Below are 20,939 nucleotides of genomic sequence, written 5' to 3'. Positions count from 1 at the left end.
GGCTGTCCTGGGTCTTTGTTGCTGCAAAGGCCTTTCCCTAGTTATGAAGAGTGGAGGCTGCTCTCTAGTTGCAGTCCACGGGCTTCTCTTTGCAGTGGCTTCTCTTCTTGTGGAGCACGGGCTTCAGGGCACTTGGGCTTCAGGAGTTGTGGCTCCCAGGTTCTAGAACACAGGCTCAATAGTTGTGGTGCATGGGCTTACTTGCTCCGTGGAATGTGGCATCTTCCCAGATCAGGGATCGAACTTGTGTCTCCTGCATTGGCAGGAAGATTCTTTACCACCAAGCCACCAGGGAAGCCCACCAATTCTTGATTAGTGATATTTGTGCAGTCAATTCATTTATTGATTCATTAAAATCTTAACTGAGCACCTATTCATACACAGAAACAGGTAATATGGATGAATACAAAAAAAAAAGTTTGAAGTCAAAATACATTTAAGAGAAGAAGTGTAGTGTAGTTGAAGACATTTGACATATACATAGGAAAAACCAATTAATAATTCATAATGGAAACAACCATATAAGACATTTTGAGAAGCAGTGTGCCATCTGAGTGATGACGACACTCAGTGCTTGGAAATCATAGGCATTAGCTCCTTCATGACTTCATGAAGTAGGTGAGATTCCTTCACAGGAAATAGAGGGGGAAATAGAGTTAGAAAATATCTAAGATTTCATCAACCAGTTCCCTGGAAGAAATCAAGATTGGAAGGTTAGTGTGGTTGATCAGCATCTAGTAAAGATGAAAATGCACATCTCATAGGTACCGGTCAGTGTCTTGGCACAAAAAATGTGCCCTCAGCCTGGGTCTTTACAGAGAGTTTAATAAAAGGACTATTTACAGGGACTTCTCTGGCGGTCCAGTGGTTACTTTGTGCTTCCACTGCAGGGGACATAGGTTCAATCCCTAGTCAGGGAACTAAGATCCTGCATGCTGCACTCAGCCAAAAAAAAAAAGATTATTTACAGACATATGAATAGGGTTAATGGAAACTTTAGAAAGCAATAGTAGGGTAGGAACAGTGGGGAGTCTGGGGAACTTCATTGCTGCCCTTAGGCGTGCAGGGACAAAGAAAGGAGTATCACCAGATCCAGACCCCAAGGGGCAGCGGCCTTGGGGAGCCTCAGGGAGGGGAATCCTGTCCATTTACAGACATCCAGCAGGAGGGGAGCCAGGAGGATAAATGCTCAGATCTCACTTTGCTTTTCACCCACCCTGCTTTCCTGATGATACTGCCCACTGGCCAAATGGCCAACAGGAAGCCAGAAAGGAAAGGGAATTCACTGGTGCAATCCATAGAGGTCAGCGCAAGTGGAGGAGAGAGTGGCTCTGAGGGGCAAATGGAAATACCATGCGACCCACAATGCCCACATGACACAGGTTTATACCATATAGGAAGTCTTCCAACATGTGTACAAAAGGACATGCACAGATATTGTCTTGCAGAATTGTTCACAATATATAGAGGGGAAACCTGAATGTTCATTAATAAATGGCCAGATAAATTGAGATGTTTTCATTGGCTAAAATATGATGAAGTCATTAAAATGAATGAACTATATATACATATATACAGATAAATATGTATATACAAGCTCATGTATGTGTATTGTAGAGAGATACATGCAGTATGATAGATAACTGTATCAGATCAGATCAGATCAGATCAGTCGCTCAGTCATGTCCGACTCTTTGCGACCCCATGAATCACAGCACGCCAGGCCTCACTATCCATCACCAACTCCCGGAGTTCACTCAGACTCAAGTCCATCCAGTCAGTGATGCCATCCAGCCATCTCATCCTCTGTCGTCCCCTTCTCCTCTTGCCCACAATCCCTCCCAGCATCAGCATCTTTTCCAATGAGTCAACTCTTTGCATGAGGTGGCCAAAGTACTGGAGTTTCAGCTTTAGCATCATTCCTTCCAAAGAAATCCCAGGGCTGATCTCCTTCAGAATGGACTGCTTGGATCTCCTTGCAGTCCAAGGGACTCTCAAGAGTCTACTCCAACACCACAGTTCAAAAGCATCAATTCTTCGGTGCTCAGCCTTCTTCACAGTCCAACTCTTACATCCATACATGACCACAGGAAGAACCATAGCCTTGACTAGACAGACCTTTGTTGGCAAAGTAATGTCTCTGCTTTTGAATATGCTATCTAGGTTGGTCATAACTTGCCTTCCAAGGAGTAAGCGTCTTTTAATTTCATGGCTGCAGTCACCATCTGCAGTGATTTTGGAGCCCCAAAAAATAAAGTCTGACACTGTTTCCACTGTTTCCCCATCTATTTCCCATGAAGTGATGGGACCGGATGCCATGATCTTCGTTTTCTGAATGTTGAGCTTTAAGCCAACTTTTTCACTCTCCACTTTCACTTTCATCAAGAGGCTTTTTAGTTCCTCTTCACTTTCTGCCATAAGGGTGGTGTCATCTGCATATCTGAGGTTATTGATATTTCTCCCGGCAATCTTGACTCCAGATTGTGTTTCTTCCAGTCCAGCGTTTCTCATGATAACTGTATACAAATACTTATATTTGTAGAGAAGTAGAGAAGGCAATTAAAAGACGCTTACTCCTTGGAAGGAAAGTTATGACCAACTTAGATAGCATATTCAAAAGCAGAGACATTACTTTGCCAACAAAGGTCTGTCTAGTCAAGGCTATGGTTTTTCCTGTGGTCATGTATGGATGTGAGAGTTGGACTGTGAAGAAAGCTGAGCACTGAACAATTGATGCTTTTGAACTGTGGTGTTGGAGAAGAATCTTGAGAGTTCCTTGGACTGCAAGGAGATACAACCAGTCCATTCTGAAGGAGATCAGCCCGGATTTCTTTGGAAGGAATGATGCTAAAGCTGAAACTCCAGTACTTTGGCCACCTCATGCGAAGAGTTGACTCATTGGAAAAGACTCTGATGCTGGGAGGGATTGGGGGCAGGAGGAGAAGGAGACGACAGAGGATGAGATGGCTAGATGGCATCACTGACTCGATGGCCGTGAGTCTTGAGTGAACTCCGGGAGTTGGTAATGGACAGGGAGGCCTGGCGTGCTGCGATTCATGGGGTTGCAAAGAGTCGGACACGACCGAGTGACCGAACTGACTGATATGTAGTAGATCTTCCCTGGTAGCTCAGTGGTAAAGAATCCACCTGCAATGCAGAAAACTCAGTTTCGATCCCTGGGTTGGGAAGATCCCCTGAAGAAGGAAATGGCAATGCACTCCAAAATTCTTGCCCAGGAAATCCCATGGACAAAGGAGACTGGCGGGGCTACAGTCAATGGGGTCACAAAAGAGTTGGACACAACTTAGTAACTAACCAACAACAATATGTAATAGAAGTACAAAAACATGAGAAGAATACGTGAAGTCAGAGAGACCAGAGTTGGTTTCCTTTGGTAGAGGAGGAAAAGGGAATGACACTGGGGATAGATGGACTAAAGGACCTTCATCTATAGTCTTCACTTTAGAAAGATCCAAAGCAAATATGGGCAAATATGATAACTTCCAGGAAGGCAGAGAGAAAAAAAAAAAAACAGAGAAATGAGACAGAGAATGATGGTGGATAATATTTAAAATGTAGATAGAATGATTACAAATGGCCCCTCTAGGGAGGTGACATTGGAGGGGAGATGCAAATTAAGGGAAGGAAAAGCAGGCAAACACCCAGGGCAGGCGTGCTGCAGGCTGAGAGCACAGCAAGTCAAACCCTGAGGGGGCAACGGGTTTGGCCTGCTCAAGTTCAAGGCCAAGGTCAAATTTTGATAGTCACATTATTCATAATAGACAAAAGATGGAAACAATCCAAATGTTCATCAGCTGGCAAATGGTTAAACAAAATGGTCTGTTTGTTGTTGTCATTGTTCAGTCGCTAAGTTGCATCTGATTCTTTGTGACCCCATGGATTGCAGCACGCCAGGCTCCCCTGTCATTCACTATCTCCCAGAGTTTGCTCAAGTTCATGGTCTGTCCATAAATGAATATTATTCAACCATAAAAAGGAAGAAAGTATTGATACATGCTACAACGTGGATAAATCTTGAAAACATACTAAATGGAAGAAGCCAGTCACAAAAGACTGTGCATCATATGATTCCATTCACATGAAATTTCCACAACAGGGAGATTTACAGAGATTGGAAGCAATTTAGTAACTGAGGAGACCCAGGTGGCACTAGTGGTAAAGAGCCTGCCTGCCAATGCAGGAGATGTAAGAGACGTGGGTTCAATCCCTGGGTCAGGAAGATCCCCTGGAGAAGGAAATGGCAACCCATTCCAGTATTTTTGCCTGGAGAACCCCATGGACAGAGGAACCTGGCCGGCTACAGTCCATGGGGTCACAAAGAGTTGGGCAGGACTGAAGCAACTTAACACACAGAACAAGGCTGAGGGTGCCAGGGATATATGGAGGTGACAGCCAAAGGGCATGGGTTCAATCCAGTGATGATAAAAATGTTTAAAAATTGACAATGATGATGGTTGCACATATTTGTGAAATACCTGAAAAACCATAGAATTATCAACATGAAATGGGTGTATTGTATAGCCTATGAAATATATATTAGAGTTGTTTTTAAAAGGGAGGGGAGAGATGTTAGAAAACAGAATTTTGAATTCATGAGTGACTAGTTACAGGGCTAGAGAAAAAGGAGACAGAAAATGCCTAATACCAATCCATAATGACAGGAAGAATGTGATAGAAATAGGGCATTGTGGAAACAGAGGGAAATAAAAAATGCAGTTAGGGAGAAGAGCTCTAATAAGGTTAAGGAAAAATATCAGCACATTCTTGTTTAGGTTGATTTGAATTTTCCTAGCTTCTTTCCCAGAAGCTCCCAGAAAATGTCTTTTTCATATATTTTTATACCGCATGGGCCTATGTTAAGTCATGGCCCTGGACCAAACATCAAATCAATCTAGGTGTGACTCAGTTGCCCCACTTCCCTTTTTCAACTTAACAGAACCATCACTTGCTCCAGTTTTAGCTGAGAACATGGCCATTTCCCAGCTTCTCTTTCACCTGTGACTGAGTTCAGTAGGGAAAATGATGTTCTACAAGTTCTAGATCATCTCCTTAAGAACAAAAAAACTGCTGGCAGTGAACTCTCTCTGCTCTACCTGCAGACTGGAACGTGGACATCAGCCTCCCCTGCAGTATACGTAGTTTTATGGAGAAAGGGGAACATTTGAATGGAAAATCAAGTTGCTTTTCCAAATAAGAATAGGGGATGGACACTAAGCCACCAAAAGCAGAAACTGTTTACTAAACCCTATATCAGGGTTTCTTACTTTCGGGGCTGTCGTCATTTGGGGTTAGATAACTGGGCTTCCCTGGTGGCTCAGCCGGTAAAGCGTCTGCCTGCTATGCGGGAGACCTGGGTTCGATCCCTGGGACAGGAAGTTCCCTGGAGGAGGAAATGGCAACCCACTCCAGTATTCTTGCCTGGAAAATTCCATGGATGGAGGAGCCTGGTAGGCTACAGGCTGCAAAGAGTTGGACATGACTGAGCAACTTCACTGGTTCACTGGAATTTTTTTTTTAATTGGGTTATAGTTGTTTTACAATATCATGTCAGTTTCTGCTGTACAATGAAGTGACTCCACTATCAGTATACATATATCCCCTCCCTCTTGGACCTCCCTCCCACCTCCCCCATCCCACCTCCCCCATCCCACCCATCTAGGGTATCACAGAGCACCAAGCTGAGTTCCCTATGCTATACAGCAGCTTCCCACTAGCCACCTATTATTAATGCATGTTTGTGGAATCTAGAAAAATGGTTCAGATGAACATATTTCCAGGACAGGAATAGAGAGACAGACATAAGAGAATGGACAGGTGGACACGAGGAGCAGGGAGGAGGGGTAGGATGAATTGGGAGATTGGGACTGATGTATATACACTACCCTGTGTAAAATGGAGAGTTCTTTATTGGGGCTCTTTATTGCCCCGTACATTGTAAAATGTGAGCTGTACCATCGGCCTCTACCCACAATATTCTCTCCGGTTATGAAATAAAATGTGTCTCTAGATACTGCCAAATGTCCCCCGGGATGGGGTGGGTGCAAAAATCTCCCCTGGTTGAGAATCACAACTCTAGAAAGAGTCTTGAAGCTGGCTTTTCTGCCTCTCATCTTTAGTCTTTTTCTTCCACAGCTGGTACATAAACATGTCATGCTTGGAAATGACTTTTTTCTGTGTACTCATAGCACAAAATCTAAACTTTCAAGCAAGGCCTACAAAAACGCTTCCCCCAAAACTACCTTGCTAATCTTATGTACAATTTTATTCCCACATACCCATTGCTCTGGGGCTTTCCAGGTGGCTCAGTGGTAAAGAATCTGCCTGCCAATTCAAGAGATGCAGGAGACTCCGGTTGGATCCCTGGGTGGGGAAGATCCCCTGGAGGAGGACGTGGCAACCCACTCTAGTATTCTTGCCTGGGAAATCCCATGGACAGAGGAGCCTGGCGGTCTACAGTCCATGGGGTTGCAAAAGAGTTGGACACGACTTAGCAACTAAACAACAACACGCATTGCTCTAGTGATATTGAATTTTTCACTGTTCTCAAAGTTGCCCTGCTTTCTCTTTCTTTTTTCTTTTTTTAAACTCATATGCCTTTGTAGATCGTATTCTTTCTGCCTAGAGTACCATTCTCCACTTTTCTCTTAGGGGAACTCCCCTATACTCTTCAAGACCCAACTTGAACATGCTTCCTGTGTTCAAAAAAAAGTCCTTAATTTTCTAAGAAAACTGTCTCTCTGCACAGCTTTGCTCCTCCCTCTAGGGTCATGTACGGCACAATTTGTTGTATTTGTTCATTCACTGTGTTTTCTTGATTTTGGGGGGTGGGGTTCTGGCCACACCACAAGGCATGCTGGATCTTAAGTTCCCCCAACAGGGCTTGAACCCGCGCCCCCTGCAGTGGAAGTGCAGTCTTAACTGCTGGCCCTCCAGGGAAGTCCCCATTCACTGTGTTTGAATCTCTGGTTCCGCACACAATGCCTGACACAGAGAAGGGGCTCCATCACTGCTTGGTAAATGGATTCATGAAGTGAGGAAAACCATCTCAGGTCCCTTTGGATTTCACAAATACAAACAGCAGCTCGGCCAGAGATCACTGGCTTTTAGGAACTCAGAGAGTTTACAACAGGCGTCTCTGCCACTGAACTGGAAAGCAGGTGGGAGGTGAACCTCAGGATGTGGAATTAAATACTTTCTGCCCTGCACCTTGGTAGCCGATGGATCAGTGAGCATGAAACGTGCAAGCAGGCATTTCCAGCTGCTGCTGCCAGGGAGATAGTGAACCATGTTCCCCAGCGAAGACCAGGGTCTAGTTTGTTACGGGGGAATCTCTATGAGACAAAACTGGGCACAGTGTGTGCATTCCAGAGCACAGGCTCAAACAAATCATGTGTCCGTTATCTTTTAAAGTCTTGATTTATTGATATTTTAATTATTTATTTGGCTGTGCTGGGTCTTAGTTGCGGCGTGTGGGATCTTTAGTTACATGCAGCATGTGGGATCTGGTTCCCTGACCAGGAATTGAACCCAGGCCCCCTGCATAGGGAGCATGGAGTCTTAGCCACTGGACAACCAAATCTTGATTTAGACTGAATTTAAAATATATGTTTTGGAGATAGGACAAGAGGAGTCCTACATCAGTATCTGAATCATAATTCTAGTGTCCATGTAGCTCTGTAAGTCCAAGAGTGTCCTTTCACATACTCACAAGGCTGGTTTTAATACTATCGCATCTCAGATCTGTCTCCACTATAGGAGAGGTTTCCTAGTAGAAGGTGCCCACAACAACCTAGAAACAGCCTCCAAACTGCCTTTGCTGCTTCTCATCACTAGTCTTCTCGCCAAGCTGGCAGAATAACATTCCCGTTAACACAAATATGCCATGTTTGGGAACTGCAGAGTCTGTTTAGGCTAACACAAACCGAAGTCGGGTCTGAGAATAATAAAAACGTCACAAGTGATTCACCAACTCTGGTGAGTTTTTTTAAAAACTAAAAATCTTAATTCCGTAGAACTTTACAGCACAACTCTCCACTTTATAACATGAATAAGCCAGATGGAAATTCACCAGCAAGAAGATGGAGAATGGGCAGGGGGTAAGAGAGTCGCTTGAGTTGGTGAGAGAGAGGCAATCCCAGGGTCTCACTGTCACAGCTTGACTGTCCTGTCTAGTGGATCTCAACCTGTCTTTTGCATACTAGGATGGCCTGGGGAACTTAAAAAATAATGATGCTCCTGCCCCTGTTGAATCAGAATCTCAGGGCATGGTGAGTATAGCCTCTGCTTAAATGTCTTATCATATAATATCCGGAGTCTGAAAAGTCTTCTGTTTCATAAGCAGAGTACTGTGAGAGTTCCACCAAGTCTGTATGGGGCCAAGGAGGCGTTGACCCTCTGAACCCTGCCCTCTCTGATCCCCTAAGCTCACCAAAAAAATAAAAAGGATAGTGTTACCCAAGAACTAGAAGGGATGCTGGGCAAGGAAAAAAAAAAAGAAAACTAATTACTATAGATTTTATAATTTTGCTAGGGTGTAAAGTTCATAACACTGGGCCCAAGCAGAAATTACTAGCTTCCTGAGTCCTGATGGCTCAGTAGCAAAGAATCCATCTGCCAATGCAAGAGACGGGGGTTGGATCCCTGGGACAGGAAGATCCTCTGGAGGAAGAAATGGCAACCCATTCCAGTACTCTTGCCTGGAGAATCCCATGGACAGAGGAGCCTGGGAGGCTACAGTCCAAAGGGCTGCAAAGAGTCGGGCACAACTTAGTGACTAAACAACAACATGTCCTATTTTAAAATGGTCCCAAACTTGTATGGATTTGAGCTTCAACCTCAGAAAACAAAGCTGGGAAGCAGAATCTGATACAGGTAACAGCAAAAGGTGTGGGCTTATTTTCTTAACTTTGAGTGAAGGGCATAGAAATTGGTAGGGGAAATTCCCCCTTTTTTTTTCTTTGTTATGGTTCTATCTTATAATGTTGGAAATTTGAAGGTAAACATTTATAACACCTCAGAAAAGGTTATACAAGTTCTAGTCAACTGGATTAAGGTATGGTTCATAATTTACATGTATAATTCTGTTTCTTAATCCAAAAAGGCATGATGTTTGTCAGCATTATAACTTAAAGCTTAAGAGAAGAAAGTGAATGCTGCTTTGGCTCCCTCCTATTCCAGAGATACAATAATGAAGGCGGTAAAGCTTCATTTTGTGGCTGTGTATACGGGTGTGACGCAGAGGCGGTGCTGACACTCCACGTTGGAAGACTGATAGCCAGCAATGTCACTATGAATCACCCTTGACCTAGGTTCCTGTCTGGATGCCACCTGGATGATATTTTTAAACATTTTTATTTTTATTTATTTTATTATTATTGGCTGCAGTGGGTCTTTGTGGCTGCACATGGGCTCTCTTTAGTTACAGTGCAAGGGTATCTCATTGTGGTGGCTTCTGTTGTTGCAACTCATGAGTTTAGGATCCCAAGGCACATGGGATCTTCCTGGACTGGGATCAAACCTAGGTGCCCTGACTTGGCAGGTGGCTTCTTAACCTCTAGACTATCAGGAAAGTCCGCACCCAAGTGGTCTTTGATGAAGAATGTCTAGGCTTTGTCTGTTAGGCAATGTGTCACCTGAGGAACCATGATTCTTACTCACATATGCCCAAGCCCATTTTATGAGAGTCAAGAAAGGCAGAACAACAATCATAAATATAACAACAATAATGAATATAAACAGTAATGTGCCTTGGATTTAGTTGCACTATGGGGGATGTCTGCTGAATATTTCACCTGCCATATTTCATCGAATCCGCACAATAACCCTGTGAAGCAAAAATTAGATCCAGGTCACTTGGCTGAACTGGGTATGTCTGAGTGAGGTCTTTCAAATGTATCTCTGAAACCAGGCTTTCCCACTTTTATCCACGGCCCCTTGAATTGGGGACCATAGCACTAGCTCCTTAAATGCCTCAACTCACCCCTGGGATCAATGCCTGACACCCTATCACCATATCTCCCTGTTGCCAATGGCTTCTTTGGCCTTCCTCCAATCACCTGCCATTGCCTGCCCCACCCCAGCTCTGGCTGACTCTCAGATTCTGCAGGGACTTGGCTTATAGAAGTGAGAGTCCATCTATGTTTTCCCCTCAGGCTTATCTTTTCATCTTGCCATTTTCTCCAAAGCCTATGTCCTTAGTCATACATCTATACTGAGGTCAATTACCTCTGCCCGTTTCCCCTGGTGTGACTGATTTCGGGACTATCCCATGGTAGTTTACAAAAAGAGGTGTTTTATGAAAGAGATGACTTTTCAGATTCCAGGCACATGATCGTATATTTAAGCAGTAGTTATGTATGCTTTTGGCTTCCCTGGTGGCTCAGTGGTAAAGAAACTGCCTGCAATGCAGGAGACGCAAGTTCAATCCCTGGGTCAGGAAGATTCCCCTAGAAAAGGGAATGGCAACCCACTCCAGTATTCTTGCCTGGAAAATCCCATGGATAGAAAAGCCTGGTGGGCTACAGTACATGGGGTCGCAATGAGTCAGACTCAACTGGGTGACTAACACACACACATACACATACATGCTTTCATGCTTATTGTAGCAAATGCTTCTTCTCCCAAAAACGTAAATTATGGATCTTTGTCCTTTGGGAAGGCTAGATGCTTCTGTATTAAAAATATAAATGTGATGTTAAAAGTGTTTTTAAAAATAACTTCTGCATTTTTAAATTATGTTGTTATAATTATAACAACATTATAACCTCAGATATGCAGATGATACCACACTTACAGCAGAAAGTGAAGAAGAGCTAAAGAGCCTCTTGATGAAAGTGAAAGAGAAGAGTCAAAAAGTTGGCTTAAATTTAACATTCAGAAAACTAAGATCACGGCATCTGGTCCAATCACTTCATGGCAAATGGATGGGGAAACAATGGAAACAGTGACAGACTTTATTTTCTTGGGTTCCAAAATCACTGCAGATGATGACTGCAGCCATGAAATTAAAAGATGCTTGCTCCTTGGAAGAAAAGCTATGATCAACCTAGTCAGCAAATTAAAAAGCAGAGACATTACTTTGCCAACAAAGGTCTGTCTAGTCAAGGCTATGGTTTTTCCAGTAGTCATGAACATATGTGAGAATTGGACTATAAAGAAAGCTGAGAGCTGAAGAACAGATGCTTTTGAACTGTGGTGTTGAAGAAGACTCTTGAGAGTCTCTTGGACTGCAAGGAGATCCAACCAGTCCATTCTAAAGGAAATTGGTCTTGAATATTTATTGGAAGGACTGATGCTGAAGCTGAAACTGAAACTCCAGTACTTTGGCTACCTGACGTGAAGAGCCAAATCCCTGGAAAAGACCCTGATGCTAGGAAAGATTGAAGGCAGGAGAAGGGGACGACAGAGGGTGAGATGGTTGGATGGCATCACCGACTCGATGGACATGAGTTTGAGCAAGCTCCAGGAGTTGGTGATGGACAGGGAAGCCTGGCATGCTGTAGTCATGGGGTCACAAAGAGTCGGACACAACTGAGTGACTGAACTGAATTATAACATGATATTTTTAGTTTCTTATAGAAATTTGTAAAATACAGGCAAATGTAATGAAACAAAATCACCTGAAGTCTAATGACCCATAGATGGATAATTACTGTTAAGTTTGGTGTATCTGGTAAATTGTCTTTAAGCCTTTACACACCCATAAAACAACATATATACAAAATTGGGATTATACCTAATATAGTTTCATATTTCATTTAATATTTTCCTGCTAGCATTTACCCATGTCATTAACATTATCTTTCCCAGATTTCTTGAGGGACAATTAACAAATAAAATTATATTTAAAATGTACAATATGATGCTTTCACATAGATACACGTTGTAAAATTATCACTACAAACTGAGTTTCCCTGGTGGTCCAGTGGTTAAGAGTCTGCCTTACAATGCCAGGGACTCAGGTTCCATCCCTAGTCAGGGAACTAAAAATTCCACATGCCTCCGAGTTACTAAGCCTGTGGGCTGCAATTAGTGAGCCCATGAGCCACAACCAGAGGGTGCCTGCACTGCAAGGAAAGATCCCCTGTGCCGCAATTGAGACCCAATGTGCACAAATAAATATTAAAAAATATTACTACAATCAAGTTAGTTTACACATTCCCCACTTCACAGTTACCTTTTTGAATGTATGTGAGAATGCTTAAGACTCACTGTCGTAGCAAATTTCAAGAGTACAAATTTAGTTGTAGCATACAGGATCTTCGATCTTCGTTGTGGCAGGCAGGTTCTTTCCTTGGGACATAGGATTTATTAGCTGTGGCATATTATGTCTATAGTTTCTTGACCAGGGATCCAACCCTGGCCCCCTGCATTGGGAACAGCCACTCGACCACCAGGGAAGTTCCCAAGAGTATGAATATTATTAATCATAGTCACTATGCTGCACATTCGATTTTCAGAATGTATCCATCTTGGATTTGACATTCGTTCCTCCCTCTCCCCACCCTCCAGCCCTAACCGGCTTTTTTGGTCACACCACTCAGCGTGCTCAGATCATCGTTTCTGGACCAGGGATCAGACCCATGCCCTCTGGAGTGGAATCATGGAGTGCACCACTGGATTGCCAGGGAATTCCCTGAAATTTGTACCCTTTGACCAACATCTCCCTGTCCCCCAGTGCCCCCAACTTCTGGCACTACCAGTCTGCTCTGTTTCTATGAGTTCAACTGCTTTTTAAGGGTCCATATATAAGTGATAGCATACTGTATTTGTCTTTCTCTATCTGACTTATTTCACTAAGCACAATATGTTCCAGGTTCATCCATGCTGTTGCAGATAGCAGAATTTCCTTTTTTTCTAAGTCTATATAATATTTTATTATAGATGAATAGATAGATAGGTGTTAATAGGTACCACTTCTTCTGTTGATGGACATTTAAGTTGTCTCCATATCTTGGCTTTTGGAAATAATGATGTAATAAACATGGGGGTACAGATATCGCTTTAAGACCGTGATTTCACTTCCTTTGGATGAAAACCTAGAAGCGGAATTGCTAGATCAAATGGTAGTTTTATTTTTAATTTTTTGAGAAACTTCCACACAAGTTTCCATTATGGCTGTACCAGTTTACATTCCCACCAACAGTGTACAAAGATTCCCTTTTCTCCGTACATCCTTACCAGCACCTATCACTTGCTTTCCGATAATAAGCTCCTTAGCTGGGGTGGACTGATACTTCATTGCAGTTTTTATTTGCATTTCCCTAATTAGTAATACTGAGCATATTTTCATGTGCCTGCTGACCATCTGTATATCTTCTTTGGAAAAATGTCTATTTAGGTTCTCTACCCATTTTTTTAATCTGATTGATTATTTTTTAAATTTTGAGTTGTATGAATTCTTTGACTATTTTGAATATTATCCCCTTATTGGATATATCATTTGCAAATATTATATTCCCATTCAGTAGACTGCCTTTTCATTTAGTTGATGATTTCCTTCTCTATGCAAAAGCTTTTTAGTTTGATGTAGTCCCACTTATTTATTTTTGCTTTTCTTGCCCTTGCCCGAGGAGACAGATCAAAAAAGATATTGCTGAGACTGATATCAAAGAGTTTACTGCCTGTGTTTTCTTCTAGGAGTTTTATGGCTTCACGTCTTAAATTTAAGTCCTTAAGCCATTTTGTGTTGATTTTCTTATACAGTGTAAGATGAGGGTCCAATTTCATTCTTTTGCATGTGAATATTCAATTTTTCCCAACACCATTTATTGAAGAGATAGACCTTTTTCCATTGTATATTCTTGGAACCTTTGTGAAAGTTAGTTATCTGTATCATTAAAATTCTTTGCATGTTCACGAACTATATAATACTCTACCTTATAAATGTAGTATGAGTTATTTAATCATATTCAGATTAACTAATCATATTCAGTCTTAGGTTGATTCTACCAATAAATGTGCTGCAAGAAACAAACTGTGCATAAATTTTTATGTGCAATTCTATGTCCTTAAATGGAATCCTAGGTGTAGAATTATTAGATGAAAAAAAGGATAAGATAATTTAAAACAGTGGTTAATGGATATTTTGGTCTCAGGGCACCTTTGCACTCTTAACTATTGTCGATCTATAGAGATTTTGTTTATATTGGTTATAACTATCAATATTATATAGAAATTATATATTATAATATTATATTATATATTATAATATATTAGAAATTTTAATGAGAAATTAAAGATTTATTACTTCATTTAAAACTAACAACAAGGTCTTCCTGGGTGGTCCAGTGGTTAGGAATCCACCTGCCAATGCAGCATGCACGGGTTCAATCCCTGGCCCGGGAAGATCCCACACACTGAGGGGCAACTAAGCCCATGCACCACAACTAGCGTGGAACCCTGTACACCCTAGAGCCCAAGTTGTGCAATAAGAGAAGCCACTGCAATGAGAAGCCCCAGCACTGTGACTAGAGAAATCCCTCATGTTAGCAGTGAAGACCCAGCAGAGCCGAAAGAAAACCTTACAATAAGACATCCATTCTTTTTGAACAAATGGATGAATCAGTGGAGGTACAGGTTAAGCATGCAAACTGCCTGCAAGGAACAAAAGAAATTTTTAAGTTTCTAGTAATCCTATTTACAAAGATGGAAAATGGAGGTGCAGGGAATTCCCTGGTGGTCCCAGTGGTTAGGACTCCGAGCTGCCAATGAAGAGGGCACCAGTTCAGTCCCTGGTCAGGGAACTAAGATCCTGGAAGTCGAATAGCGTGGCAAAAAGAAAAAAGAAAATGGAGGCACCAAGGTGTGGGGACGAGGCAGCCCTAATGGAGGCAGAGGTGGGACAGGTGGGGAGTCTGAGAGAGAGTTAGCTTGTCTTCCCACAGGACACACAGAAAATTTTCAAGACTCCAGCCCATGGAGTGAAACTTCAAAGGCTTAAGCTACAGTCTTCCTTCTCAAACTTCTAAAATGCCGTATAAAATACCTCCTTTACAGAGTTTTAAATACCTGCTTTATGGGATTCTTTTACAAACATGAAGGCACTTTTTCTCAAAACCCAACAATGAGATAGCCTAGACAGATAGGAATTCTCTCCCTATTCACAAGAAAAGCCCTGAGAGGTTACCTGACTCGGCTCAGGTCCCTGGGGTGTTCTGGGGGGAGGACTACAGTCACCACCCACCCATCCGCCCTCCCCACCCCTCTCATTGTTCACCTAGCCATGGTGCCCACTGATTTCGCAGAGTGAAATTGTTGGCTCATGAGTCTGGCTTCTAAATCTGCTGTTTCTAAAGACAGCCTTCAGAATGGGAGAAAATAATAGCAAATGAAGCAACCGACAAACAACTAATCTCAAAAATATACAAGCAACTCCTACAGCTCAACTCCAGAAAAATAAACGACCCAATCAAAAAATGGGCCAAAGAACTAAATAGACATTTCTCCAAAGAAGACATACAGATGGCTAACAAACACATGAAAAGATGCTCAACATCACTCATTATCAGAAAAATGCAAATCAAAACCACTATGAGGTACCATTTCACACCAGTCAGAATGGCTGCGATCCAAAAATCTACAAATAATAAATGCTGGAGAGGGTGTGGAGAAAAGGGAACCCTCTTACACTGTTGGCGGGAATGCAAACTAGTACAGCCACTATGGAGAACAGTGTGGAGATTCCTTAAAAAACTGGAAATAGAACTGCCTTATGATCTAGCAATCCCACTGCTGGGCATACACACTGAGGAAACCAGAATTGAAAGAGACACGTGTACCCCAATATTCATCGCAGCACTGTTTATAATAGCCAAGACATGGACGCAACCTAGATGCCCATCAGCAGATGAATAGATAAGAAAGCTGTGGTACATATACACAGTGGAGTATTACTCAGCCATTAAAAAGAATACATTTGAATCAGTTCTAATGAGGTGGATGAAACTGGAGCCTATTATACAGAGTGAAGTAAGCCAGAAGGAAAAACATCAATACAGTATACTAACGCATATATATGGAATTTAGAAAGATGGTAACAATAACCCGGTGTACGAGACAGCAAAAGAGACACTGATGTATAGAACAGTCTTATGGACTCTGTGGGAGAGGGAGAGGGTGGGAAGATTTGGGAGAATGGCAATGAAACATGTAAAATATCATGTAGGAAACGAGTTGCCAGTCCAGGTTCGATGCACGATGCTGGATGCTTGGGGCTGGTGCACTGGGACGGCCCAGAGGGATGGTATGGGGAGGGAGGAGGGAGGAGGGTTCGGGATTGGGAACACATGTATACCTGTGGCGGATTCATTTTGATATTTGGCAAAACTAATACAATTATGTAAAGTTTAAAAATAAAATAAAATTAGAAAAAAAAAAAGAAATCTGCTATTTCTAAAAGTGAAGAAAAGGTATAAAAAGTACAAGTTATTCCCTAGGCTACTAGGCAAGTGTCTAGTTTTGATCTGGGGTGATCAGACCCCTCTCACCTTCTATTTTCCACTGAGAGACCGAACATACAAATAGACAATGGCCAAACGGTCTAAGACAATAGAACTCTGACTCACAACTTTTACCACAACTAGCTGGGAAAAACCAAACCAGTCAGCTTCCAACTCAGGAGCCCCAGTGCCAACCTGAGAAAGCCAAAGATGCCCCCCAAACCAATCACACAGGATGCCCCACTTTTTTGGTAGCCCAAGTCCACCCTCCCCATGCCAGGGACCTCCAGCCAGGGCACCTCCAAAGCCTTCCCTTTTTCTCATTATGAAGCTTCCTCCCTCTCTCTCTGCCCTGAGGCTCTGCCTAATGCAAGTGGCGGTGGCTGCCTCCCTCCCCACAGCAAGCTCCATATAAATGGTCTCTGTGCTCATTTGGCTCCTCAGCTTATTTCCACACCACCGAATGGGTAATGAAGGATGTTACAAAACCCAGTTATGAAAAAAGCATCAGTTCTTCAACATTTGTAAAGCACTTTACATTCGTCTTAGTATGACTTACAAAAACCCTTTGTGAAGTCCTGCTAGCCCCATTTTAGAGCTGAGAAAATTGAGAAGGAACCAGAAGATTAAGCCCTTTGGCTGATTTGCTGGAGCTGGGAACAGAACAGAACACCCCCTCCCTCCCCACTCCCACTGTTGTTTGAGGTCTGTTGTTTATCCACCGAGTTCAGCCTGCACTTTGGGATCATTACCATTTTAAAGCATTTTACTCTGGGTTGAGTGAATATTAAGAAGCAGATCACATTTCAGCCTGGCAGGCGCTAAAGTATTGTTTTTAGTTTGTTTTTCTAAGTTTTAGTAGAGGCCATATGGGCTCCATTAACTTTACTATGTAGCACAATTTGGAAGATTGTTTCTTTTCCAAAATATTTTTCACCGTCATTTAGCATTTTAAAGTTCAGCACACACATCAACCCTTGATACTTGTTTTTCTCAAGGCTGTGCCCTTTTTCTCTCCCCGGCAAGGGGGAAGCGAGGGAGGCCATAAATCCAGCCAAGGGTATATTGTGTTATTGCGGCTGGGTGGGGTGATGGAGGGGGGAGTGTAACCTGCCCTCGCAAGACAAAGTCCTCCAAATGCAAAGGCTTTCCTTTTTTAAAAAAGAGAGCAGCTTTTGGCTTCCCCCCTCCCCTGCCCCGCTTCAAGGCCAAAGATTGCTGATGATGTTGACTGAAGGAGACAAGAAGAAAGCCAAGATGCTCAGAAAACTGACTTGAGTTTCGAGAAGGCCTGCCTGGAAGGCAGGGGCAGGAGGGACTGGATAATTGTAGTTCCATGCCAGCTCCCCAAAATGCAACGGCCCCTGTTCCTCTTCACCTGGGGGCATCCAGAAAGGAGGCCGTGTGGCAGCAGTGTTTGACGCCGCAGCTGGTGGGCCCAGCGAGGGACGCTGTAAATGCTTTGCTATGGACATGGGCTGAGGCTGATACATTTTGCACCATGTATAGTTTCATTAGTGCTTCCCTGATAGCTCAGCTGGCAAAGAATCTGACTGCAATGCAGGAGACCCTGGTTCAATTCCTGGGTCAGGAAGATCCGCTGGAGAAGGGATAAGGCTACCCACTCCAGTGTTCTTGGGCTTCTCTTGTGGCTCAGCTGGTAAAGAATCCACCTGCAACGCAGGAGATCTGGGTTCAATCCCCTGGAGAAGGGAAAGGCTACCCACCCCAGTATTCTGGCCTGGAGAATTCCACGGACTGTATAGTCCATGGAGTCGCAGAGTCAAACACGACTGAGCCACTTTCACTTTTCACTTTCATAGTTTCATTAAATATTAAACAATGACATCATTTGTGGGCTAATGGTTCATCTGGAATCCTCTCGTTCAACCTATGCACCCTCATTGTCTCCCTAGCCACATCTTAGTTGTAGCGTGTGGGATCTAGTCCCCTGACCAGGTATTGAACCCAAGCCCCCTGCATTGGGAAGGTAGAGCCTTAACCATTGGACCACCAGGGAAGTCCCCTTCATTCCCTCACTTCTTATATGATAGCTCCTACTTCTATTTTTTTATATCATCATTTTAGATTTCTTAGGTTTTGGGGTTTTTTAATTATTATTATGTATAAAAATGCATCAAGGGGATTCACTGGTGGTCTGGTGGTTAAGACTATGCTTCCACTGCAGGGGGTGCAGGTCCCATCCCTGGTCAGGGAACTAAGATCTTACATACCATGAGGTGTGGCAAATAAAATAAAATGTCTGCAAATGTATGTGATCAGGTATGTATTGTGATGGCTAGTCAGGGCTTCCTTTTACCTCTGATGGTGGGAGTGAGTTTTCAGCGATTGTGAGAACAGGCCAAACGCTAAGGTGACACAGCGGTAAAGAATCCGCCTGCCAATGCAGGAGACGCAAGAGACTTGGGATTCCTTCCTGGGTCGGGAAGAACCCCTGGAGAAGGGAATGGTTACCCACTCCAGTATTCTTGCCTGGAAATCCCATGGACAGAGGAGCCCGGCAGGCTATAGTCTATGGGGTCACAAAGAGTCAGACACGACCACAACTGAGCATGCACACACACACACACTTAGATCAAAAACAATAAAAAGTCTAGAAGAGGTTCAATCTAACAGACATTTACTGGCAACTTCTTCAACGCACGAGCTGGCAATACTTGTCACAGCATCAAAAGCAAGGATGGAGAGGCAGAGGAGACTGGGCAGGGCCTTCCATTCTCTGAGCTGTATCTTTCTTATCCCTCACCGCACTGTAGTTAGGACTGATGAGAAAAAAGTAGGCGTGAGCGCCAGCCGCAGGTAGCAAACAATAAGTGACGCTAGTAGATAAAAAGAAGAGTGAGATGGAGTGCTGGTTTTCCAGTAGTTCTCAGTATTGCTGGGAAAACAGACTGAACACAAATAAGTTACAGAATCATGCTGCTGGCTCTTAACAAAGACAGCATTTGCATATAAGCACTGACACAGAATTTAGACTTTAACCAGTCCTATACATCCTCATTTTCGAATATTTAATTGTAAATGGATATTTCTCATTGAGAACAGATGAAAAACAAAGGTTTACTGGGATTTCCCTGTTAGTCCAGTGGTTAAGACTCTGTGCTTCCACTGCAAGGAGCCTGGGTTCAATTCCTGGTCGGGGAAGCAAGGTTCCATATGCTATATACATGTGCACATGCTGGGTTGTTCAGTTGTGTCCGACTCTTTGTGACCCCATGGACTGTAGCCCACCAGGCTCTCCTGTCCATGGGATTCTCCAGGCAAGAATACTGGAGTGGATTGCCATTCCCTTCTTCAGGGTATCTTACCCTTCATTGCAGGCAGATTCTTTACCATCTGAGCCACCAGGGAAGCCCATGAGGCACAGCCAAAAACAAAATGTTTACTAAAGATATTATAAATTACATAAGATATAATGAGATTGAAACTCAAAAGTAAACACCTCCTTCCCCAATGTCTGGGTATGTGTATTACAAGATGTGCTATTTCAAAAAAAAAAAAAAGATGTGCTATTTCAATAGAGACACAGTCCTGCTCACAATAGGACAGCTTGGTGGAAAGAATATGAATTAGAAGGTTTTAGTTTTGACTCTTTTGCTAACCAACATTATAATCTCAGGACAGATAACTTAGATTTTGGGCTTTATTTTGGCAATAAGTGTGCTTTAAAAGTTGCCTTAAAATTAAACAAAAATGTAGCCACTGTGGAAAAGAGTATGGAGGTTCTTCAGAAAGCTAAAAATAAAGCTGCCAAATGATCCAACCATCCCACTCCTTGGCAGATATCTGGACAAACTTATAATTCAAAAATGTACATGCATGCTTATGGTCACAGAAGCATTATTCACAATGGCCAAGACATGGAAGCAACCTAAATGTCCACCAACAGATGAATGGATAAAGATATGGTGTGTATATATACACACACACATACACACACACAAAGGAGTATTACTTAGCCAAAAAGAAGGCAGTAACGCTATGTGCAGCAACATGCATGGACCTAGAGATGAACTAAGTAAAGTAAGTCAGAAAGACAAATATCAGATGACGTCACTCATACATGGAATCTAAAGTATGACACAGATGAACTTATCTACGAGACAGAAACAGGCTCACAAGCATGCAGACTAGCAGTTGCCACAACACTGTAAACCAACTATTCTTAAATGAAACAAACTTTAAAAAATTAACCAAAAATATAAAAGTGCCCACAAAAACCCATTCTGGCAGCTCACCTTCTCTGAAGGCTAAGTAAACGGTACTACTTTAAGAAGAGAAATAAACAAAATCAAAATGCTTATCTACTGACTCCTCAGCACATGGTCGTCATTAAAAAAAGAGTACACATTTCATCACTGTGCACCTGGATTGTATTCCATTCTCCTAAAAACCACGCATAGAAGTGCGGTCTTGCTGGATTTTCTCTTCATGATATAGAAGCTGTTACACATCCCA

Source organism: Bos taurus, chromosome 5 (assembly GCF_002263795.3).
Source record: "Bos taurus isolate L1 Dominette 01449 registration number 42190680 breed Hereford chromosome 5, ARS-UCD2.0, whole genome shotgun sequence".
Taxonomy (NCBI): domain Eukaryota; kingdom Metazoa; phylum Chordata; class Mammalia; order Artiodactyla; family Bovidae; genus Bos; species Bos taurus.
This window is presented reverse-complemented; position numbering follows the sequence as displayed.